Source organism: Protopterus annectens, chromosome 2.part1 (genome assembly GCF_019279795.1).
Source record: "Protopterus annectens isolate FY-2018-M chromosome 2.part1, PAN1.0, whole genome shotgun sequence".
Lineage (NCBI taxonomy): Eukaryota > Metazoa > Chordata > Ceratodontiformes > Protopteridae > Protopterus > Protopterus annectens.
Window position 1 is genome coordinate 1,233,569,724 of NC_056729.1, and position 25,591 is coordinate 1,233,595,314.

General features: G+C 42.1%; 1 protein-coding gene across 1 annotated transcript in view; it reads right to left on the reverse strand.

The window, feature by feature from the left end:
• ITSN2 (intersectin 2) overlaps positions 1-25,591 on the reverse strand; it is a 3,295,579-nt gene that overhangs the window by 2,308,073 nt on the left and 961,915 nt on the right. The window lies entirely within an intron of this gene.

A 25,591-nucleotide genomic window follows, 5' to 3' on the forward strand; every position in this document is an offset into this window, starting at 1 on the left:
ATCTGAGTTGTCGATGGACATCAAGATAATGTAGTTTTTGTTCGATCTGTTAGAATAATTTGGAAAAAATACAGGGAGATCAATGGATTGATTTAAATTAGTCTTTGAGGCGACCTTAGGCAAAAAGGTCGGATTAGTTCTCAATGATACTCTGTCTTTGTGAAAGACCAAATAGGGTGGGCGAACAGAAAGAGCATGAAGTTCAGACACCCTCCTGGTCGATGTAATAGCTACCAGGAATAAGGTTTTCCATGAAAGAAATTTCAGGGAGCAAGAAACAGCTGGCTCGAAGGGGGGAAGAATCAAGGATGTCAGCACTAAATTTAGATCCCATTGAGGAGGAGGACTCCTGACTGGAGGCTTCAGGAGGAAAATTCCTTTCAAGGCGGCTCTACAAAGCCTGTGGGACATAATATTGTGATCTGCGAACCCGACATGAAAGTTCGAGATAGCAGCCAATTGAACTCTAACTGTAGAAGAGGAGCCTGCATGAAAAACCTCCGCTAAGAAATCCAAAACTGCCTGAACTGGAGCAGTGAAGGGATCAATATTCTTGGCTTTAGCCCAATAAGAGAAACGCTTCCATTTGCTTGTATAAATCCTCCTGGTAGAGGATTTTAAGGAAGCTACTAGAATGTCTCTAACGGGTTTAGAGATCAAAGGAAGCCTGGCTAAGGAAGGAAGTGGAGCAACCATGCTGTGAGGTTGAGAGAAGGGATAGACCAGTGCAGCTGACCGGATTGGTGAATCAGAAGATCTGGCACTGGGTCCAGATGCCACGGCTGCACCAAAAGATGACGATAGAGGAACGGAAACCAAATTTGTCGAGGCCAATAAGGAGCAATGAGAATCATTTTGGCTCTCAAAACGGTTGCTTTCTGGATAACTTGAGGGATCAGAGGAAAAGGAGGAAAGGCATAAAGAAGTCCCTGGGGCCAATCCTGGGTCAGAGCGTCTCTGGGGGGATGGCCTGGCAGAGGGAAGAGAGAGAAGAAGTCTGGGCATTTGCTGTTTTGGGGAGTAGCAAAAAGATCGCAACATGGGCGACCCCATTCCAGAAAAATCTCTTCCACTATAGATTGCTTGAGAGACCACTCGTGAGGCATGAGAACAGCTCTGCTCAATCTGTCCGCTAAAATGTTGGTTTTCCCAGGGATATGCGTTGCTACCAGAAACTGATGAGAGGAGATCGCCCATTGCCAAAGTCTGAGCGCTTCTCGACACAAGGGGTAGGACTTGGTTCCGCCCTGTTTGTTGATATACCAAACTACAGACATGTTGTCTGTGTGGACTGCAATTGTCCCTACGGGAAGAAAGTCGTTGAGGGCTTGCAACGTTAAAAGCACTGCTCTCATCTCTAGGACATTTATGTGCAGGTGGTATTCGAACGGTTGCCACGTCCCATGAACCATCCTGCCCTGATAATGACCCCCCCCACCCGATCAGGGAGGCATCCGTGGTGACAGTGGCTACCGGGTATGGGGGTACAAAGTGTCTGCCTTGGTGAATCTGGGGAGAAGTGATCCACCAAGCAAGATGATTTTTGCAAATCTGTGTCACCAGTATTTGGTGACGATTGGAAGTTGTTGGTAAGACCACTGAGTGAACAACATCCACTGAAGAAGGCGCATGTAGAAGCGAGCCAGGGGAAGAAGAGTAATGGCCGCAGCCATGAGGCCTAATATCTTTAGAACCATTCTGGCCTGTACTTTCTTGTTGGCTAGAATGATCCTGACATGACTTTGAATGTCTGAAACTCTTTGATCTGTAAGGGTAGCTGACATCCGAACAGTGTTTAAGTTTGCGCCTATGAAAGTAATAGACTGGCAGGGCAACAAGGATGACTTTTCGAAGTTGATCGAGATGCCCAAATAAGAACAAAGATTTATTGTGTAATCCCTGGCTTGAACAAGCTGATGCCTGGTGGTGGCTGAAAGGAGCCAGTCGTCGAGATACGGAAACACCTGGAATCCTTGACGTCTCAGGTGAGCCGTGACCACTGCCATGCATTTGGTGAACACTCTGGGGGCTGTAGTGAGACCAAAGGGCAGGGCTCTGAACTGGAAATGACTGGACCCCAGCCGAAAGCGGAGAAATCTCCTGGAGCGTCTGTGAATTTTTATGTGATAGTACGCATCCTGAAGATCTACTGAGCACATCCAGTTGTCCTTCTGTAAGAAGGGCAGTATTGACTGAAGAGTGACCATTCGGAATCTTGTCTTCCTCACAGACTTGTTGAGTCTGCTGAGATCCAATATTGGTCTCCAGTCTCCCGTCTTTTGGGGACCAAAAACCTTGAGTAGATTCCGGGCTCTGAATGATCTGTTGTAACTGGCTGAATGGCTCTTTTTTGCAGTAGTTTTAAGACTTCTAACTCTGCAATTTCCCTTAGACCGGGTGGTACATCTGGAAGGGAATTTGAGGGATAGAAAGGACTTTCCTTGAAAGGAATTTTGTAACCCTCGGATATGATCGACTGTACCCATCTGTCTTGAGTGAGGGAACGCCAGGCTTCTGGGTACAGCGATAGTCTTCCCCCGACTGCCTCCAAGGCGGGACAGCCGGGCAACATCTCAGGGATGCTGAAAGGGCTTGTCAGAGAGAGACTCCCTGTTTCCCTGGTTTTGTGGACCCCCTCTGCCTCTAGAGCTGCGTCTGTTGTTGTTACCCCCTCTGCCTCTAGGGGTAAACTGACCACGTGAATCCGGCATGACTCCTTGGGATTTGCGGAACCACATTTTGCCACCCTTCTGTCCTTTGGGGTAAGGACTAGAAGGGGTGGAAAAACGGACTCCTACGGCAGAAAGAGTTTTGCCGTCCTGCTCACACCTGGTCAACGTTTCCTTCACTTGAGGGCCAAACAAAGCTGACCCATCAAAGGGAGAGTTTGTGAAGGACGCCTTAAAGGGATCTGCAAAATTACAGAGCCGCATCCAGGCTTGGCGTCTAAGAGCCACACCTGTACCTGCTCTACTCGCTCCATCAGCAGCATATGATATCAGCCGCATGGAGGAGTTAGCAATGGAGTTAAGGGTTCCTAGCTGCGAAGCAATTTTTTCTTGAGCCCCTGCAGCTGTAGGATCCTGTACTACTTCACCTAGCTCCTTAAGGATATCCCTCTGGAGTCTGGTGAAGTGACATAGGTAGTTCAGCGAACGCATAGCAAAGGTCGCTGAAGAAAACATCCGCTTACCATATCTATCCATGGTCCTAGAGTCCTTATTAGGAGGATGGACAGGTACGGAAGGATCTGCAAGTTCCTTCTTAGTGGCAGCCGCCACCACCATGGCATCAGTGGGGACACCTTTTGTGAGGAATTGCTTGTCCGACGGGCAGTAATAAATTTAGAAGGCCTCCTAGGGACTGGCTCTACAGAGTCAGGAGCAGCCCACGCCTTCGAGCAATAACTTGCATAAGGGGTCGAAGGCGGAGACACCCAGGAGGTGGAGGGCCGAGATCCAAACGCCTCCAGGTATACTGACTCATCCTCAGAGGGATTGTTGGTGGGCCAGTTTCCCTCTGTCTAAGGAGTTCTAGGATGTCTGAGAAGGAGACATCCTCAGAGGGGATCTTGGGGATCCCTCTGACTCATCTAAGTCAGTATTCAAGTGATAGACTCGGGAGTCTATGTGTTTCCTCTTACAAGTCCTCTTCCATGGAGGATCTCCCGACAAATCAGGAGAATCCTCGGAAGAGGGGGATATTCCCAGTGGGGAAACCTGAGGCGGAGGATCTCTGGGTCCGGGAGCAAGAGAAGTGGCAGAGATGTCAACAGGCACTATAGAGGTAGGAGCTAAGGGAACAGACTGCTGGCTGAGTCCAGTGGCCAGCACACTCTTCATCACCTCGAAGGCTCCCCTCCCTGGGAGGTCCGAGAGAACCCGCTCCTAAGAGCTAGGAACTCCAGGACCCACCGAAAAGGAAGGCTCCGAGGCAGATGTCGGAGCCGAGCTCACCAAGGCCGAGGCTCCAAGGGGAAGAGCGGGGTCGGACAAGGGTCCGATGCCACTCACCCCCTCGGAGACGACCAGGGAAGCCCAGCCACCGAATCCCTCTAAGGAAGGTCTCGAAGAGGAGATAAGAGTAGAGGCTGAGGGAGCAGAAGGGGGTATCTGTCCCTCAGCCGTAGCAGAAACTATTCCTGAAGACTCCAACTCCAAACTCTGGGGTAGAGTCGAAGGAGGAACTGCAATGGGGTGTGGACTAATAGTCGTCTGCTGAGACGGACTATGTAGCATTTGGGCCAGTGCCTGTGATTTTAGTAATCTACTGACCACTCTCTCTAAATCATGGTCAGAAAGCCTGGATGACCTAGAAGATCGGCTCCGATGGCTCCGTTCCGAGAGGAGGGGCGAAGCCGGAGCCGAGAGTATCGGCTCCAAGGAAGGGGACCTAGACCTCTTCCTCGAAGGAACCATCGGAGCCGATGAAACCACAGAAACTGTCGGAGCCGACAACTTATCGGCACCGACAGGTAGCTTCGATGCATCGGCTCCAGCCGGAGCCGATACAGCCATAAAAGTAAGGGTGTCGGAGCAGATAGGAGCCGACACCGATGCCTGAGCCACATGGTGGTCAGAACCGATCGGAGCCGACACCGAAGTGGTCGAACCAGAATTGGCACCGATAGCCATCGGTGCCGAAGGTTTGAGTAAACCAGAATCGGCTCCAGCCAGAGCCGATCTCGACTCTAAAAGAGTCGGAGCCGAGGCCACAGGCTTGGACACAGAAGCCTGGGCCTTGGAAGACTTTGAAGTCTTAGATGGGGCTGACTTGGCCGGAGAGCCCTCCGGCTTAAGAAGGCCCCTCAAAATCAATTTATTTCTTCTTTCCTGCAGGACTCTCTGGCTAAAAGAGTGACATATAGCACAGGAGTCCTGCAGGTGAAGAGGCCCCAGGCAGTAAAGGCAAGAAGTGAGACCGTCTGTCAGAGACATCTTCTGACAGCACGAGTCACACTTCTTAAAGCCTGAGACCCTTTCCTTAGACATGGTGAATAAAACACACACACAACACCAGTCCAAGAAATTAAATTATATATCCCAAAAAAAACTATCAATAACACACACACACACACCCTAACAAGGGGGGGATGGGATGGGAGAAGTCTGACTAAAAGTTTTAAGGAGACAGGGAATTTCTAGTCAGAAAGGGACTACAACTGTGTTAAAACTATAAATTTTAAAGTTTTTAGAAGAAAAGGGGCAAAAATAGTAATGTAAAAATCACTTACCAGGAGCTGGTAAAAGGAGGACCTCATCAGCGAAGCGGCAAACGAGATCTGGGTACTTACCGCCTTGCATCATGGGATATGGGGCTGCCTCGAGCTGGTAAAAGTGACTCTCGAGCTTAGCAAGTGCCGAGTCGGAGCCGATCCATCAAGCAAGAATGAAGGCGAGATTGACAACTTAACATTAGTTGTGTAATACCTTACCATAACCGCAGATGTCCTTGGTTTCTATGTTTCAGTATTCTTTACATGTGGGAAATCCTCCATCCAAGCGACCCAAAGTCCAGCCTCCATACAACAGCTTTTAGTTACTGCAAGGTATGTGGGACGTTGCAGGTATATGACGATGCCAGCCATAAAAGGACATCCACACGTACAATCCGCAGAACAGTAATGCCCCAGAAGAAAAAACAGACCTAAGGAGCAAAATTATACCATCCAAGGAAAGAAACAAAATATATAGGGGGGAAGGAGGGACAGACAGAATACTGCAACCTAGAAGAGAAGGACATCTATGGTTATGGCAAGATTTTACACAACTATTCTATGTCCTTCTATTCAATGTTGCAGCATTCTTTACATGTGAGAGGGTACCAAAGCTTAGTAAGAACCCTGGGAGGAGGAAGGAGCAGAGGAGCTTTCAACAAAGCCATGTAGAATGGCTCTAGCAAACCCTGCTCTATATCTAGAAATGCTGTCCAGCCTGTAATGTTTGCTAAGCGTATACACAGATGACCATGGAGCAGCCTCTAAAACAGAGTTGGCATCCAGACCTTTAAATAATGCACCTGAGGAAGCCACAGACTTAGTGGAGTGAGCCTTAACAAGAGCAGAGAGTGTCTTACTATGGAAATAAAAGAAAATTGCCTTAGAAATCCAAGAAGAAATTGCCATTTACAGATAGACAAACCCAGAGCCCTGGGATGAAAAGAAACAAATAGCTGGTCAGACTTTCTGATGGCCTTAGTCTTACCCAAACAAAATCTGACTTGTCAATGCACATCCAAGGTGTGTAAGATCCTTTCACTGGAGGAATGAGAAGGGAAGAAAGTGGGTAACTGAACAGACTGATTAAAAGATAATTAATTCACCACCTTGGGCATAAAAAGGGATTAGTACACAAACAGACCCTATCCTTGTGGAGAAGCCAAAGCTTGAATCTCAGAAACTCTCCTAGCAGTGGTTAAAGCAAACAAAGAACTGTTTTTCAAGTACAAAACTTTAAAGAAGTTGAGGCTGCAGGTTCAAAGGGGGCCACAGTAAGCTTCCCTAAGACATAATTCATATCCCAAGGAGCTGGAACTGGCTTCCTGGGATGTTTAATACAAAGGACATTTTGAAGAAAAAGTTTTACTTCCGATCTGGAAGTCAACAGTGGAATTAATTGCAGACATGCAGAAATAGCTGACAAGTGAAATTTCACTGATTAGTAAGTCAAATCACTGTGAAGTAACTCACACAAGTAAGAAGGAATCACTGGAACATTGACTGAAAGTGGATACAGATTTTGTAAAAGACACCAAATTGAAAATCTCTTCCATTTGGATAAGTAAGATTTTCTAGTATTGGGTTTCCTGGCCTCTGGCAGAACCCTAAGAACATCCTCTGAGAAAAGGTGTCTGAAAAGAATCAAAGGCTGTTCACCCACGGGGTCAGTTCTAAGGTTGACAAATGTGGATGAAGCAGAGATCCCTTGTCTTGTGTGATTAGGTCCACTCTGTGAGGTAACGTAATGACTACCCTTGGCTAAATGCAGAAGAGGGGAGTCAATGTTGTCTTGGCCAAAAGGGACGCACCATCAAGATTTTTATTTTTTTCCTGCTGAATTTTCAGCAGGACTTTTTGAATGAGAGGAAAAGGAGGAATGCATAAAGAAACATCACCTTCCGTGAAAAAAATAGGACATGCACCTTCCAAGCTAGAGGATATGGGAATCTGGCACAATAGAAGTTGTCTGTTCAGAGGGGAGGCAAACAGATCCAGAAGAGGAGTACCCCACTAATGAACCAAGTCCAGAAACACATCCCTGTGAAGCATCAACTCATGGGATTGAGTTATGGACCTGCTTAGTGCGTCTGCCACAATGTTTTCAGTAGATGGGATGTAAACCCCTTGAAGAGTCACCTTGTACTGAACTGCCAAATCCCATACCATGACCGCTATCCTGCAAAGAAGGTACAACTTTGTCCCCCTCTGCTTGCTGACATACCAGAAAACTGTAGTGTTGTCCATAAACACTTTCAGAGGACCTGGCTGACAGAGTGGATGAAAAGCCTACAGGGCTAGAATAAGAGCTCTCATTTCCTTGATGCTGACATGCTCTTTGCTTTGTGAATGAAACCAAAGGTCCTGTACTTTCTTTGATGCAAATGCTACCCCCCCCCACCCCCCCAACTTATGTCTGAGGCATCTGTGAACAGCTTTTGAGTAGGCTGGGGCAGATGAAGAGGAAGTCATGGACAAGGGAAACTGTTGAATCCACCAAAGAAGCTCAGTTTTTAGGCATGGGAGAAGAGAGATCACAAACTCCAGAGGGTAAGCATGCTGCATTCAAACTGATTTTGGTATCACTGAAATTTCCTTATGGAGTTTTGCTACGGGCAGCATTGGAATTATGGATGCCATAAAACCTAGAAGCCTCAGATACTCCCTGGCTGCAATTTGGGGGGGGGGGGGGCAGAAGGTTTTCAAAGAAGGAAGTAAGGGACCAAATCTTGTCTGTTGGTACAAAAGCCATCAATGTCTGTTCTGAACCTGCACCCTAGGAAGATATGGTCTTGTGAAGGAGATATGGAAGATTTTTTGAAATGTATGGTGATCATCAGACTTTGTAGGTAAAGGAAGGCAAACTGCAGATTTTGAGTCAGCTGTTCTGATAGAGGAGCCAGAAAGAGAAGATCATACAGGTATGGATATACCTGAATACCCTTGACCCTTAGGCAAGCAATCACAGGGGCCAAGCACTTTCTGAACACCTTTGGGGCAGTTGAAAGTCCAAAAGGCAAGGCAGAGAACTGAAAGTGCAAAGAAGCCACAGAAAACATAAAAAATGCCCTGTAAAGAGGATGGATGGCAATGTGAAGGTATGCATCTTTGATGTTCAGACAAGCCATGTAAGACTGAGGGGGAATCAACGGAAACAAAGTATGTAAAGACCGCATGCAGAAAGTTGGCACATTTAGGCATGTGTTAAAGTAGGAAAGCTCCAGAATGGGTCTCCAAGGACCATCTTTTCGGGGGACAATAAACATACTTGAATAAAAACCTCTGCCTGTCTGGTCCATTGGAACCTGTTGAATTGTGCCTTGAGAAAATAACTCTTAGGACTTGTGGAAACAAATTCAGTTAGTTCGAAGTGGGCTGAGGAACCCGCATGAAAGGGGGGAGATTTTTCCAAATCAGGAAATATCCCTGTTTGATACTGGAAAGAACCCAAGAATCCTGAGTGATCCTTGCCTAAGTTGGAAAAGAGAGAGAGAGAGATAGATGAAGAGATAGAGGGGTAAGACTTGGAAAAGGCTGGTAGTCACAGAATACTTGGCCTAGCTGGAAAGGACTGCTGAGAGGAAGGTGCAGAAGTAGTAGTCAGACTGTGGAGTTCTCCTAGTAATCTTTTCAGGTCTAGAAGAAGCAGCAGAGAAGGATGACGTTCATGCTGGTCTTCTAACAAAAGATGTCTCTGAAGTAAAATTCCTGTGGAATTTTGGAATGAGAGAAATGAAATGGCATTTCAAATCTATCCATCCTCTTGTAAGGTCTTAAGTCTGCAGCTGCAGAACGAAAAGAGCAGATTTATCTACAGGTGCATCCAACAATTTTGCTTTTATGTCATCTGGCAATGGCTGAAGCCTCAACCAATGGTGCCTTCTAAGTTCAGAACCAGATCCAGTTGCTCTGGAGGATACCTCAAGAGCATCATAACTGCATTAAATACAGTGTCTAGCCACTTGAGAAGAAGCTGCTAAGAGAAACATAACTTGATTTTTAATGTCAGAGTCTGAAAGTTGAGAAACAGCTTGAGAGGCCTATGAAAGCAATGCCAATGAATACCTGGACATGTGAGTTCAGTAATTCATAGCTCTGATGGTCAAAGTGGAGGAAGCACAAACGTTCTTACCAAGTCTTCCCAGAATTTTAATCTTTTTATCAGAGGGAAGTAGTTTTGAAGAAGGAGACAACCTAGAAGACCTGCTTGAAGCAATGGAAACAACCGCTGGATCAACAGGAGGACACTTATTCAAGAACTTGCAGTCATCAGGCACTTTGTAGACCCTATCTGGCCTTTTTGGAGCAGGAGCCTCAGAGTCAAGGGCCTTAGAAAAGGATAAGAAAGTGTCCAAGAAAGCTGCCAGAACAGGAGGCACAGTAGAAGGGGAAGGCACTTCCATTTGTAGAATGTCTTAATACCTTTTTGCTCTTCTGAAATCTGTGAAAAGTCCCATTTAAAGAATTCCCTCATTTTGCTAATGGCCTCCCCAAAGGAAATCCCTTCTACTGGGAACCCCCCCCCCCCCCACTGGACTCTACCTCCCCTTTAGAATATGCCTCTGCAAAAGAGATCGGTGTAGAGTATGCTAAGGAATCCTCATTAGAGGAGGAATATTCATCAGATAATCCCTGTACCCTAACCCTTTTAACAGGAAAAGATGTGTAAGAAGGGACAGAAACAGCAGAGCAAGGCTTCAAGGCCATCAAAGCCTTAATCAGCCCCTGAGAAATAGTATCCCAGTCAGACTGTGGAGAGGAAGGGGTTTGTGTGTGTCTGGTTTTCTGTTTTTCCTTAACATGCATTTCAGTATCGTAGGCCTGACTTCTGCAACAGACTCTGGAATCTGTTCTCTAACAGGAGTAGGAGGTACGTCCCTATGGCCCTGAAGCACAATGAGCCCATTATTCCCCTTGTCCGTCCGAAATGGACATCTGCACTGCCTCTGAGACGTGCCTAGGTTAAATTCTTTAATGACTTCTGATGAGGTACCCGCCAAGCAACCAGACCCAACCTCTGAATGTAACACCGGGTTGTCACTAACCTCAAGGGAAAAGTTAGTGGAAAGAGATGCAGCTGAAGAGTTTTCAGGGCTAGGTTTGCTTACCTTCCTCTTCAAAACTGGCTCAGCCAAAAGACCTACAGAACCCTCCATAATGTCCTTAGCCAGACATTTAAGTAATTGATTCTGTAAATACAGATTCAAAGTCGAAAGTCAGCTATGTAAAGTTTTTGGGACAAAGACAGTACAGTTGTGTACACTTACCATAAATATAGATGTTAGAGTGTATTCACTGTTGCAGTCATTACACTTGGGTTATCCTGCTAGCAGGCTACCCTCAGTCGGCCTGAATTCCAAAGTCTAGGTCCAGCATCGGTTGCTGTCGCCTCTTTCCCTGATGTCAGTGAGCCAGGGGTATAAAAGATGCAGCCAACGCCATTTTCTTCAGTTTTTCTTGTCCCAGATGTCAGGTGCCCCCAAAAAAGATAGGCTAAAATATGCCAATAAAACATGCATGCACCAAAAAATATAATACTTTCATCTACAAGCAAATACACCACATAGGTTGTATAGATTAGATAAGTGTAGATAAGTTCCAGCAAAGAGATGGGGGATGGTGGGTGGGTAACCTGGACTGCAACAGTGAATACACTCAAACATCTACATTTATGGTAAGTGTACACAACTGTACTATGTTCTTAGTGTTTCACTGTTGCGTCATTACACTTGGGTTGAATCCCAAAGCTATGGTTGGGAGGTTGGAGCTAAATAGCATTAGGAGCGGCTATGAGGCCCTGCAGAACTGCAGTGGCAAAGCCTGCCCTGGATTTAGAGTACAGTGGTAAATTATAGTGCTTTGTAAAGGTGTGCACTGAACTCCAGGTAGCAGCCTCTAAAATGTCTTTGGTTGGTACTCCCCTGAGGAAGGCTGCTGAAGTGGCTGCTGCTCTGGTTGAATGTGGCCTAATGCCCTTAGGCACTGGCTTGCCATGTTGTGAATAGCAGAAACAAATGCAGTGGCCGATCCACTTTGAAATAGTCTGCTTTGAGATAGCCTTTCCTTGTGATCCTGCAGCATATGCCACTAGTTGCTCAGTCTTTCTGAAAGCTTTGGTTCTGTTCAAGTAGAAATGTAGCTGTCTGTGTATGTCTAAAGAATGCAGAATTCTCTCCCCCTTATTCTGTGGGTTTGGATAAAAAGTAGGCAGATGAATAGTTTGGTTAAGGGCCACACTGGATACTACCTTAGGCATAAATGTCAGGTTTGTCCTCAGAGAAATCCTGTCTGGATAAAAAATGATAAAAAGATTCCACAGCCATGAGTGCCTGTAGCTCTAAGACTCGTCTTGCAGAGGTTATTGCTAGGAGCAGAGCTGTTTTCAGAGATAAAAACTTTATATCAGCTGTAGAGGCTGGCTCAAAAGAGGCAGAGTGAGTTTTTCCAAAACATAATTGAGGTCCCATGCAGGTTTTGGTGATCTATTTGGAGGCCTTAAGTTTTGGGTTCTCTGAGGTATTACCTTAACAAAGGATGGGAAAAGATTGGTGGCTCTGTATTGTAATGAGCCAAAATGGCAGAGGCATGAATTTTAATTGATGAAAAGGATAGTCCTTTGTCCAGCATCTCAGTTAAATATTGCAAAATCTGAGGAATATTTGGTACTGCTGTGTCAATTCCTTGTGCCTGGTTCCAGGCACAGAATCTCTTCCATTTTCCGGCATAGGATTTTCTAGTACTAAGCCTCCTGGCCTCCAAAATGACATCCATCACTGCTTTAGAGAGAGGTGTGTTTTGTATGACTACATTATCCGCCATGCTGCCAGACTTAAGGTCTTGAGTTGGTTGTGCAGGATCTGATTGTTTTGTTGGGACAGTAGGTGAGGTATTTGAGGTAAGGTCCAGGCTGGGCACTGAGAAGTTCCTTAGGATTGAATACCAGTACTGGCGGGGTCAGTCTGGGGCAATCAGTATAATGTTTGGTTTCTCTTGTCTGACCTTTAGGAGTACCTTGGGGAGGAGAGGCAGTGGAGGAAAGGCCTATACTGTTAAGTTATTCCAGCTGAAAGATAGGGCATCCATTTTCCATGCTTGTATGTGATAAGTCCTTATGCAGAATCTCTTTAGTTGGCAGTTGTGAGGAGAGGCACATAGGTCTATATCTGAGCATCCCCATTTCCTTATCATCATGTTGAAGACTTGTGGATCCAATTTCCACTCGTGGGGATCCATGAGGTTTTTGCTTAGTTCGTCTGCCAGAGTATTTATCTTTCCTGGCAGAAATTGTGCCTGCAGATGCACTTGGTAAGTCAATGCTGTGTCCCACAAAGTCATGGCTAGTCTGGAGAGGGGGTAAGAATGAGTGCCTCCCTGCTTGTTTATATACCACATGACCTTGGTATTGTATGTCTATCAGTAGTTGTCCCGGATGAAGTAGGTCCTTGAGGGCTGTCAGGGCATTCTGAACAGCTAGCATCTCTTTTTGATTGATATGTAGATGCATTTGGTTGGTGGTCCATGTGCCTTGAATACCTCTTCCTGCCATGTGTGCCCCCCAGGTATAATCTGATGTATCCGTTGTCAATGTCTGCCTGGCTGGGGGTAAGGTGAATGGCTGTCCCTTGTTCTGGTGACAGGCCTTTGCCCACCATCGAAACTCCTGTTGCAAGCAGGGAATGAGAGTAATTATTGTTTCCAGGCTGTGGCAATGCTGAGTCCAAACACTTTTTAGGTACCATTGAAGTTTCCTCATATGCAGTCTTACATATGGAATTCGTAGAATGCAGGATGCCATGAAGCCCAAAGCCTGCAGAATTTTTCTTGCAGTTAACTAAGCCTTTGTTGCCAACAGTTTGAAATAGGTAGTCAGTTGCCTTTGTTTGTCCGGCGTGAGATAAGCCATCTGGGCAGTTGTATTTAAGCTTGCACCCAGGAATATTATCTCTTGACAGGGTACTAGTTTTTATTTTTGTTCGTTGACTGTGTACCCTAGGCATGGTAGTAATCTCTCTACAAACGCAAGATGCTGTAGTAGAATGTCCTTGTTCTCTACTTGTATGAGGCAGTCATCCAAGTAAGGATATATTTGTATTCCTCTTTGTCTGCAAAATGCAGTTACTGGTGCCAGGCACTTTGTGAAGACCCTGGGCACAGCAGATAAGCCAAAGGGCAGTCCAGCGAATTGGTAGTGTATTGAGCCAGCTTTGAATCAGAGGCATCTTCTGCATGTTTATCTGATTGGGACATGCAGGTATGCCTCTTTTAGGTCTAAAGTCACAAGCCAGCATGGGCAGAAGCTGCTGTAAGGTCAACAATTTGAATTTTGGTATATCCAGATATGTATTTAGAATCGATAGGTCCAGTATTGGCCTCCAGGCTTTGTCATTTCTTGGTACCAAGAACAGTCTTGAATAAAATCCTTGTCCCTGCTCTTGTTTTGGTACTTGTTGAATGGACCTCATGTCCATGAGGGATGAGACTTGTTTTTGTGCCTCTGCCCATTGTTTTTTTTGGTAGGTTTGGCCAACCGTTTGCCCTTGGCAGGGTATGAAAGTGAAACTTGTAGCCCCATGACACTATGTCTAAGACCCATTTGTCCTAGGTTACTATATGCCAATTTTGAGAAAAAAGTGCTAGTTTTCCTCCTAAAGGTGCTGCCAGAAGATAAGTGCTTGGCACAGGCAGGGGGACGTCATTGGGACTGTTTCCTGTAAGGCTGTGATTTGTCTTCTCCACTTTTGGAGGAAGAAGCACCCCATTGTTTAGACCTGTATGAACCTTGGTGCTGGGATCTGCCTCTTGGGCGTCTGTATCTGCCCGTTTGTGGTCTGACACTGGAAAGGACCAATTCTTTGTAGGCCAGTGTCTGCTAAATCTTGGAGGCTGTACCTGTAAGAAATCTTTCCGTACTACCAAAAGAGGAAGGACCACAGTGTATCCAATTGTCCAAATAAATCCTGCAAGCACAATGAATTAACATACTGTTTATTACAAAAATCAAAAAATCACATAAAGCGCTTTTCGTCAGGCCACATAGCCCAACTTCTTCAGATATACAACATAGGACATACACTATATAGGAAGTAAAAAGGAAGTGAAAAGTCAGCTGGTTCCTGAATCAGCAGGAATCAGCTGCTCTTAAAGTGGCAACTACCTTCGTTCATTACCTAAATTATATAGCTTAAACAGCTCTCATCTAACATATTGTTTTAAAACAATATTTTAAAATAGTGCAAAAAATCTAAAACCAATAATTATTTATTATGAAATATTAATGCAGTTAAAATTAACAGTGTATGTATTTATATTTTTATGTTAGAGTATAATAAACCTTAAAAGCATGTAAATAAAAACATGTAAGTGAAAAACAGCAAAACCTGACTTGAGAAACTGAAAGTCAAATACACTCTAAGACAATAGTATGCAGAGACCATTTCAAACACAGCATAAGTCGGCATTGTCACCTCACAGCAACAGGTTCTCCGGTTCGATCCTCGGCTGGGGTGCGGAGTCTGCATGTCCTCCCTGTGATCGCGTGGGTTTCCTCCGGGTGCTCCGGTTTCCTCCCACATCCCAATGACATGCTGTAGGTGGATTGGACACTCCAAATTGGCCCTAGGTGCTAGTGTGTGCATGTATGTGCCTTCAGTGGAAGGTTGGGCGCCGAGCTGGCAACTCAACACCGTAAAAACTCCACTGCCAATCATCAGCGGACAGGTGATCCACTGTGGCGACCCCTAACCAGGAAAAGCCGAAGAATAGTCAACTCCTAAAGAAATTTTTAAGTTGCAGAATGCACTTAATTGAATACATTTCATTAATGCCCGGAAGGTAACACGCAAAGGTACGCAATTGCCAACTCAATGCTAATTTCTCTAAGAGCAAGGAAAGAGGCCCTCCTCTAGGGTCATAGGCAATACAATCTATAGCCCTAAATGTAAAACCATGGGTGGGTGCTTTCATAATGTGCCTGGCCAATGCGTTCTCTGATTTGTTAGATCTAATAGCGTACGTGTGTTCATAGACCCTGTCCCTAAGCCTTCTGTCAGTTTTGCCGATATAGAAGGCAGGCCAGGTATGACACTTAGCCAGGTATACCACTCCCTTGGAGTTGCAATCAAATATGTACTTAGTATTGTAATCAAAACCTCTTATACTAAATTTTGTTCCCTGCTCCATATATTTACAATAGGGGCATGACAGACACTTGTTCATACCTGCATGGTTAAATGTAGCAAAGTTTGAGTACCGAGTTTCCAATAGATTCTTTAAGTTTTTTCCTTTTCTATAAACTATTCTAGGGAAGTCTATAGGACCTCTTGGTAAATGTGTATCCATGTTTATCAAGTCCCAATTTTCCCTTAAAATATTTATAAAATAATAACTGTCTATACAATACGTAATAAGTCTGTTTTCATTTTCATTTAGTGTCCCATCCTGTAATGTACAACTGTTTGTTTCTAAACTTTGGTTACTTGATAACATTGCTTTGCAAAAGCCCACTTCTCTTTTATTTTTCACTTCCTGACAAATTTCTTGTAGGAGTGAAATAAGATAACCTCTCTTTTTAAACATGTCCAGAAGTGTTCAGCATTCTTTAATGAACTGGTTGTCATCTGTAATCATTCGAGCTGCCCTTACAAACTGGCCTTTAACAACCGAATGTTTTTGGTGGGCCGGATGGCAGCTACTATAGTGAAGGAATACATTTGGATACGTTTCCTTTCTATAAATCCTGGCTTTAAAACATTGATTTTGTCTAGACTTACTTAAATCAACATCCAAATAAGCAATTCTATCCTGTGAAACATTATATGTGAATTTTAAGAATGTACTAGTGTTAAGTAAGTTAAAAAGTTAGAAGCTTCCTGTTGGTTACCCTGGAACAGGATAAATATATCATCCAGGAAACGTATATAATATTTAATCTTACTTGTGTATGTAGTTACACCAAATACATGTTCATGTTCCCAGTAGGCCATTACTAAATTTGCAAATGTACTACCACATGGAGAGCCCATCGCCTCTCCTATTTTTTGTTAGTACTATCTGTTGTTAAAATAAACTCACCCATTCAATTCCCTCTGTATGGGGAATTGATGAATACAAGTCTTTCACATCTATTGTAAGAAAGTTTAGATCATCTTGATATTGTAGGTGGTTTATATTGTCCAAAATGTCCAAGAATCTTTACAAATGTACTTTTGTTGAGCCACATATTTCTTTGAGTGCGGTCAATAAATTTAGAGCAAACATAAGCAATACTTGCTCTAGCATCGACCAATGGTCTCATGGGTGGATTGTCTATGCTTTTATGTATTTTTGGTACTCCAAAAATAGTAGGTATCCTTGGGGCCGACATATGTAAATAATTTGCTACAGTCATATCTATCCTTGCTTCAATGAGTAATTCTTCAAGAAATACCTTAACTCTTCTATAAGCTGTGTTTAATTCGTTCTTTGATACCTCCTCATAAGTGTCACTTTCTAAAATGGTCTGAATTTTATTGTTATAATCATCCAAATTGAAAATAACTATGCCCCCTCCTTTGTCTGGTTTCATAGTCCTGACGTGTGTTTGTTGCAGATACATAAGTGCTTGTTTGGTGTATTCATTATTGGTCTTATTTATTTTGTGAAAAATATCTAACATACATATTTTTTTCAAACAAAGCCCCGTCTGAATGGGGATGGGGGAAAAATGTGCTAATAATATAAAATGGTGTGATCGAGGATGGTTCCTCTCCCTGTAATAAGTTTAAATTCAACTTCCTAATGAATAGTTTAAGATCAATAATAAACTCTGCTACGTTGGTTCTACATGAAGGAACAAAAGTGAAACCTTTTGCTAATAAATAGCAAATTGTCATATATAAATTGTCATATATAACAGGCTGCTTTTATCAGATAGCCTCAGTGATCACTCCCCAACATTCCTACTGAAAAAATACCTATACCAAGCTAAACCGGTCTACTGTCAGATACATAAAAAAATAAACTTTAACCCACCACTCACATTCATCTCATCCCTCAAAGAATGTAACTGGCATCCTCTAAAGTACCTCAGTCTTGATGACGCAGTTGAATTTTTTAATACTACCTTCCTGAGCATCCTTAATTACCATGCCCCCATAAGACTTTACAGAATCAAAGCACAACCCTCCCCCATAGCTACAGATAACCACTAAGTCAGAAGTGAAAAACAGGGAGCACTGGCGCAAAACCAAGACCCCCTCAACTAGACAGAAATTCCTAGAACTACTCAATAGAGTCAAAAAGCTAATAAAACAGGACAAATTCCAATACTACCAGTCTGCCCTAGACTCCTCCGAACACAGCCCCAAACAATTCTGGTCCTCCATAAACTCCATCCTCCACCCAGGTAAAGTCAGTACCACTCCTCCTAACATCCCTCACTCCTCAGAAAATATTGCTACCTCATTCAACACACACCACACAAACCATACTATCACTAGCTAAACAACACAACCCCCCTTCCCCTCCAACCCACACCTTCAACTACTAATCTCCCCACTGACTTCTCTTTTTCTCCTGTACCTACCTCCAACATAAAAAAAACTCTTAACTAAACTTAAACCCACCAAATTAGCAGCAGACAACCTCCCAAGTGAATACCTACAAATTGCAGCTGATGCTCTGGCCTACCCAGTATCCATCTTGATTAACCGATCTCTGTCAGAAAGTTATGTTCCCACACTGTGGAAAGTATCACATATAATTCCCCTCCATAGAACTAACCAATTACCGCCCCATAGCTATTCTCTCTCCACTCTCCAAAATACTAGAGAGATGCATACACTCTCAGGTCTCAGACTACCTCCTTACTAAAAACCTCCTTTCCAATACTCAGCATGGTTTCCGACCAAACCATAGCACCACCACTGCCTTACTCTACTAACACTATCCTTCAGCATAAAAACAATGGCTCTCTCTCCTCTGCTACTTTCCTAGACCTATCTAAAGCATTTGACATGGTCCCACACAAACAACTTATCTCTGTCCTCAATAACCTATCCTTCTCACAATCGGTCACCAACTGGTTTCAGAGTTACCTGTCTGACCACCAACAATTCGTTGTATGGCAGAATGACATATCTCCCCAACTACCTGTCTCCATAGGGGTTCCCCAAGGATCCATCCTTGGACCCCTACTCTTCTCTCTTTTCACAAATATTCTAGCCTCTGCCACCACACATGACACACTCATACAATACGCAGATGACTCGACCATCATCTGCTCAGCCTAGTCCCTACCCAAACTGCAAAAAGTCACACAGGAAGACTTTTCCTCTGTTGAAACTTGGTTATCCGATGCCCAATTAATACTCAACCCAAACAAAACTAAACTACTCATCTTCCAACCCACCAAACATACTCAAAACAACTCTCACTTTAACATTACAGCAAAAGACAACACCACTATATACCCAACTGAACACACCAAACTGCTAGGAGTGGAAATAGACAAAATAAAATTTGACATTCACATATCCATGACCATAAAAAAAGTCCACAAAAAAACTAGGAGCGTTATACAGAAATAAGCATCTTCTCACCAAAGCAGCAAAGATTTCAATAGCAAATTCCCACCTTATCTCCACCCTACTTTATGCCTCTCCAATATATACCAACCTAAGGCAATGCGATCTAAACAAGCTAGAGACCTGCTACAACAAAATTGCCAAATTCGCCACAGGGGCATCCTACCGTGGTCACCACTGTCTCTCACTTGCTGAACTGGGCTGGCTTGAACTCCCTCACCTCCTTCAATGGTTATCAACTCTCACTCGCCCACAAACTAGTAAACCATCCACTAAATGTCCCATCCCTCCAGAATCTACTCCAACCCTATCGCACCACCAGACCACTAAGATCCAGCAACAAAAATCACTTGCAGATCACTAAAGCCAATAACTCTGCTGGTGAAGCACTATTCTCTTGCTCCATAGCCAAATTATGGAACTCCCTCCCACCCACAATTACCTCCATACCATCATGCACCCACTTCAAAACTTTACAAAAAGCGCACCTAAAAACATGCTGGCTATGCCCTTGCAACTCCCACTCTAATATCTCCCACCCCATCCAACCACTACCTTTCTTTCCACTCCACTAACTACCTTGATTATAGCAAGCTCATAAGCCTAGTACTTATACAGCAGGAACTTCTTATTTTAACATTTGTTAATGTCTGTTATGTACTTCACAGATAAAGATTCTAGTTGTCTACTGATGTACTATGTTCTTCATCTGTAAATATGTTGTAAGTAATTGCTATGTAAATTGTTAATCGCTATGTAATCCAATGTAACTACTGTCGGTTTATTTTAACTGTGGAGCTTTTCTTCCCGGGCCTCCGCTGAAAATGGACCTACGTCCAGTCGGACACTCCCGGTCAACAAATATAAATAAAGTAGTATCAACATGAAAGTCAGAGTAATTAAAAATCTCCCCAATGGAATTGTATACAATAGTAACAACTGGTTCTTCTAAAAGTGCATTCTCTTCGTCTGGTTTCTCCTGCTGTGTCGGTTCTGCAATGGAAATATCCGTAGTGTCCACATTAGTATATTCACTAGTTACTGGTGTGAATGATAGTACGTTTTCTTCATGCCTTGCCTCAGGTTGTACCCAGAGGCAGAAACTTGAAAATCCTGATTGCCAAAGCCATTTTGGTTTCTTGGACCGTAGTGGGCATTGTGGAAATTATTACCCTGGTTAGCTGCATTAAGTCTATTGATTTGAACCCCATTTGAATTAGTCTTGTACTTTTTCTTGCTGTTATTACCTTTCTTTTTGGATACTGGTGTCCAGCCCTCTTCAAATTGGTCCAATTCATGCATGTCCATAGCTCCGCCAACTCCCCCTGCTGTCGTACCCTGACTTTGGTCCCTAATGTTACCAAAGTTAGTCTGGGACAAGGGTGGTGCTGGATACGCCAAGCCCTTATCATAGGCTTCCCTGTCACGATTTAGTTTTTTGACTTTGTTGATTTCTAATTTCTCAAGGTAATGGTCGATAGTAGAAAACGATCTTTCATATTATAACGAAAAAAGTCACAGTCTCTCTCTATTTCATCATCTAACCTAGTAGCTTCCTGTAGTAAGTCGTCTGCAGTATTTTGGTAGTGTTTACTTATAAGTTGTAACAGTTCAATACCATGATTGTTAAACATTTTTATTAAGTCCTGGTGGAATTCCGAACCTCCTACCAGCCCAGTGGGATATTGCCAAATTTGAAGACCTTTTGGAACTATGCCTTCGCTAATACAGTGTTAAAATAAGCTAGTTCCAAATGTAATTTTTTGTATTTAAGTAACTTTAAGTCTAATAGTTTAAGTTTGCTATTCAATGTTTCAGTTTGTACATTTTCAGTAATTAGCTCACCTTGTATTTGAGCTGAAGTACAAAGCTGAAAAGTTGCTAACTGTTCTGACAAAGAGGAAAGGTCAAAATTAAAGTTCAGGTTTGCTGCTGATCCATTGGAAGTGCGCTCTCTTTGTAGAACATGGCCTTCGCCTCTGTTGTTACGTCCACTTTCCAACTCTTCTTGTGGAGTGGGGTGAATAGACATGTTGAGAAGAGGGTCTTTGTCTGGTGTATCCATACAGTTGTTAGACAAAGGACTTACTAGTTTCTGTTGTTTAGTAGATGATAATGAAGGTGCTTTTGTTATAATAGGTGGTGTCATAGGTTTCCCAGCCAAACTGTCAACTCTAGCCGCCAATGCATCAAGCTGTTTAGATAATTTAAGCACTAGAGCCGATAAAGTAGATAGTGCTGCTTCCGTTTCATTCATACCTCCATCTGGGTCAGAAGTGAGGAAAGCAGGTACATTTGTAGGCTCTTCCATGAAAAACAAACGAAGCTAAGACACAAACACAAACTGGAGCCATCCTTCCAAAAGAGGAAGAACCACAGTGTATCCAACTGCCCAAATAAATACTGCAAGCACGATGAATTAACATACTGTTCATTACAAAAAACAAAAAAATCACAAAGCGCTTTTTGTCAGGCCACATAGCCCAACTTCTTCAGATAATTATACAACATAAGACATACACTATATAGGAAGTGAAAAGGAAGTGAAAAGTCAGCTGGTTCCTGAATCAGCAGGAATCAGTTGCTCTTAAAGTGGCAACCACCTTCATTCATTACCTAAAATATATAGCTTAAACAGCTCTTATCTAACGCATTGTTTTAAAACAATATTTTAAAATGGATAAATAGTGTAAAAAAATCTAAAACCAATAATTATCTATTATGAAATATTAATGCAGTTAAAATAAAAATTAACAGTGCATGTATGTATATTTTTATTTTTATGTTCGAGTATAATAAACCTTAAAATCATGTAAATAAAACTATGTGAGTGAAAAACAGCAAAAGCTGACTTGAGAAACTGAAAGTCAAATACACTCTAAGACAATAGTATGCATAGACCATTTTAAACACAGCATAATAGTCAACTCCTAACCAAATTTTTAAGTTGTAGAATGCACTTAATTGAATACATTTCGTTAATGCCCGGAGGGTAACACGCAAAGGTACGTAATTGCCAACTCAATTCTAATTTCTCTAAGAGCAAGGAAAGAGGCCCTCCTCTAGGGTCATAGGCAATACAATCTATAGCCCTAAAAGTAAAACCATGGGTGGGTGCTTTCATAATGTGTCTGGCCAATGCGTTCCCTGATTTGTTAGACCTAATAGCGTATGTGTGTTCACAGACCCTGTCCCTAAGTCTTCTGTCAGTTTTGCCGATATAGAAGGCAGGACAGGTATGACACTTAGCCAGGTATGCAGATCCAGTTTGTGTTTGTGTCTTAGCTTTGTTTGTTTTTCATGGAAGAGCCCACAAATGTACCTGCTTCCCTCACTTCTGACCCAGATGGAGGTATGAATGAAACAGAAGGAGCACTATCTACTTTATTGGCTCTAGTGCTTAAATTATCTAAACAGCTTGATGTATTGGCGGCTAGAGTTGACAGTTTGGCTGGGAAACCTATGGCACCACCTATTATAACAAAAGCATCTTCATTACCATCTACTAAACAACAGAAACTAGTAAGTCCTTTGTCTAACAACTGTATGGATGCACCAGACGAGGACCCTCTTCTCAACATGTCTATTCACCCCACACCGCAAGAAGAGTTGGAAAGTGGATGTAACAACAGAGGCGAAGGCCATGTTCTACAAAGACAGCGCACTTCCAATGGATCAGCAGCAAACCTGAACTTTAATTTTGACCTTTCCTCTTGATCAGAACAGTTAGCAACTTTTCAGCTTCCTACTTCAGCTCAAATACAAGGTGAGCTAATTACTGAAAATGTACAAACTGAAACATTGAATGGCAAACAAACTATTAGACAAAGTTACTTAAATACAAAAAATTACATTTGGAACTAGCTTATTTTAAACAATGTATTAGCAAAGGCATAGTTCCAAAAGGTGTTCCAATTTGGCAATATCCCAGTGAGCTGGTAGGAGGTTCGGAATTCCACCAGGACTTAACAAAAATGTTTAACAATCATGGTATTGAACTGTTACAACTTATAAGTAAACACTACCAAAAAACTGCAGACGACTTACTACAGGAAGCTACTAGGTTAGATGGTGAAAGAGAGAGACAGTGACTTTTTTCGTTATAAGTATGAATATGAAAGATCGTTTTCTACCATTGACCATTACCTTGAAAAATTAAAAAACAACAAAGTCACAAAACTAAATCGTGACAGGGAAGCCTATGATAAGGGCTTGGCATATCCATGACCTCCCTTGTCCCAGACAAACGTTGGTAACATTAGGGACCAAAGTCAGGGTATGACAGCAGGGGGAGTTGGCGGAGCTATGGACATGCATGAATTGGACCAATTTGAAGAGGGCTGGACACAAATACCCAAAAAGAAAGGTAATAACAACAACAACAAAAAGTACAAGACTAATTCAAATGGGGTTCAAATCAATAGACTTAATGCAGCTAACCAGGGTAATAATTTCCACAATGCCCACTACGGTCCAAGAAACCAAAATGGCTTTGGCAATCAGAATTTTCAAGTTTCTGCCTCGGGGTACAACCTGAGAAAAGGCACAAAGAAAACGTACTATCATTCACACCAGTAACTAGTGAATATATTAATGTGGACACTACAGATCTTTCCATTACAGAAACGACACAGCAGGAGAAACCAGACGAAGAGAATGCACTTTTATATGAACCAGTTGTTACTATTGTATACAATTCCACTGGGGACTTTAACATTTTTAATTACTCTGACTTTCATGTTGATACTACTTTAGCTAATTTATTAGCAAAAGGTTTCACTTTTGTTCCTTCATGCAGAACCAACGTAGCAGAGTATATTATTTATCTTAAACTATTCATTAGAAAGTTGAATTTAAACTTATTACTAGGAGAGGCACCATCCCCTATCACACCATTTTATATTACTAGCACATTTTGCCCCCATCCCCATCCAGACGTGGCTTTGTTTGAAAAAAAATATGTATGTTAGTTATTTTTCACAAAATAAATAAGACCAATAATGAATACACCACTAATTTTAACTATAAAATCACTAAGGAAGAAAAACAAGCACTTGTGTATCTGCAACAAGCACACGTCAGGACTATGAAACCAGACAAAGGAGGGGGCCATAGTTATTTTCATTTGGATAATTATAACAAAATTCAGACCATTTTAGAAAGTGACACTTATGAGGAGGTATCAAAGAACGAATTAAACACAGCTTATAGAAGAGTTGAGGTATTTCTTGAAGAATTACTCATTGAAGCAAGGATAGATATGACTGTAGCAAATTATTTACATATGTCGGCCCCAAGGATACCTACTATTTTTGGAGTACCAAAAATACATAAAAGCATAGACAATCCACCCATGAGACCATTGGTCAACGCTAGAGCAAGTATTACTTATGCTTGCTCTAAATTTATTGACCACACTTTAAAGAAATATGTGGCTCAACAAAAGTAGATTTGTAAAGATTCTTGGACATTTTTGGACAATATAAACCACCTACAATATCAAGATGATCTAAACTTTCTTACAATAGATGAGAAAGACTTGTATTCATCAATTCCCCATACAGAGGGAAGTGAATGGGTGAGTTTATTACTACATGATATGGGAGCCCCCCGAAATGAAACAAAATTGATGGCTGAATTATTGGACACAGTTCTTTCCAACAATTTCAAAACCAAGCCACTTGTGGAGGAAATAAGGCACCAAAGTCTTCTTTTGAATATTTAATAATCCACAACACCACAGCAACACAGCAAAACACCAACCAGGACCACAGCAAACAGTTCAAAAACTCATAAACGCTAATTCCCACCACTGCGTTTTCGTTTGAATCACTTCCTCGGATGTGACAGAATACAAACTAAGCTTACTTTGCACATTAAATACATACCCGAATCACAATAATTAGATAATTGAACAATCAGTTGCCTAATTAAAAAATTAATCAAATCAAATAGAAAACTTGAATTAAAAAGCTAGCTTTGCCGTGATCTTTTTTTCAAATTACTTAATCTTTAAAAAACCTTGTTTTATTCAATTGTAATAGTGATGAACAAATTAATATATATGTTTAAAAATATGTGTTTAAAAACTTTCATGTATATCCTAATCTCAAAACTATTTTGAACAACAAATAAAAAGAAATAAACATAATGGTCTCTTGCCTATGTATTCCTTAAGTCCAACAGTGCCATCTACTGACTAAAATAGGAATATTTTCTATATGTATACTTGATGAGGTAAGACACCTTAATACTTTAATAGCCTGGACATTTCATATATAAATAAATAAATATAAAGATTCTTTCTCAACATTTAAAGTGCATATATGCTTAAAAAACAAGCTATAAAAATATAAATAAATATTACACATTTTCATTTTAAAATTTTAAAACAAAGATCAAAAAGGGGGTAGAAGAACACATTTTTAAACATACATATTAATTTGTTCATCACTATTACAATTGAATAAAACAAGTTTTTTTAAAGATTAAGTAATTTGAAAAAAAGAACACGGCAAAGCTAGCTTTTTAATTCAAGTTTTCTATTTGATTTGATTATTTTTTTAATTAGGCAACTGATTGTTCAATTATCTAATTATTGTGATTTGGGTATGTATTTAATGTGCAAAGTAAGCTTAGTTTGTATTCTGTCACATCCGAGGAAGTGATTCAAACGAAAACGCAGTGGTGGGAATTAGCGTTTATGAGTTTTTGAACTGTTTGCTGTGGTCCTGGTTGGTTTTTTGCTGTGTTGCTGTGGTGTCGTGGATTATTAAATATTCAAAAGAAGACTTTGGCGCCTTATTTCCTCCAC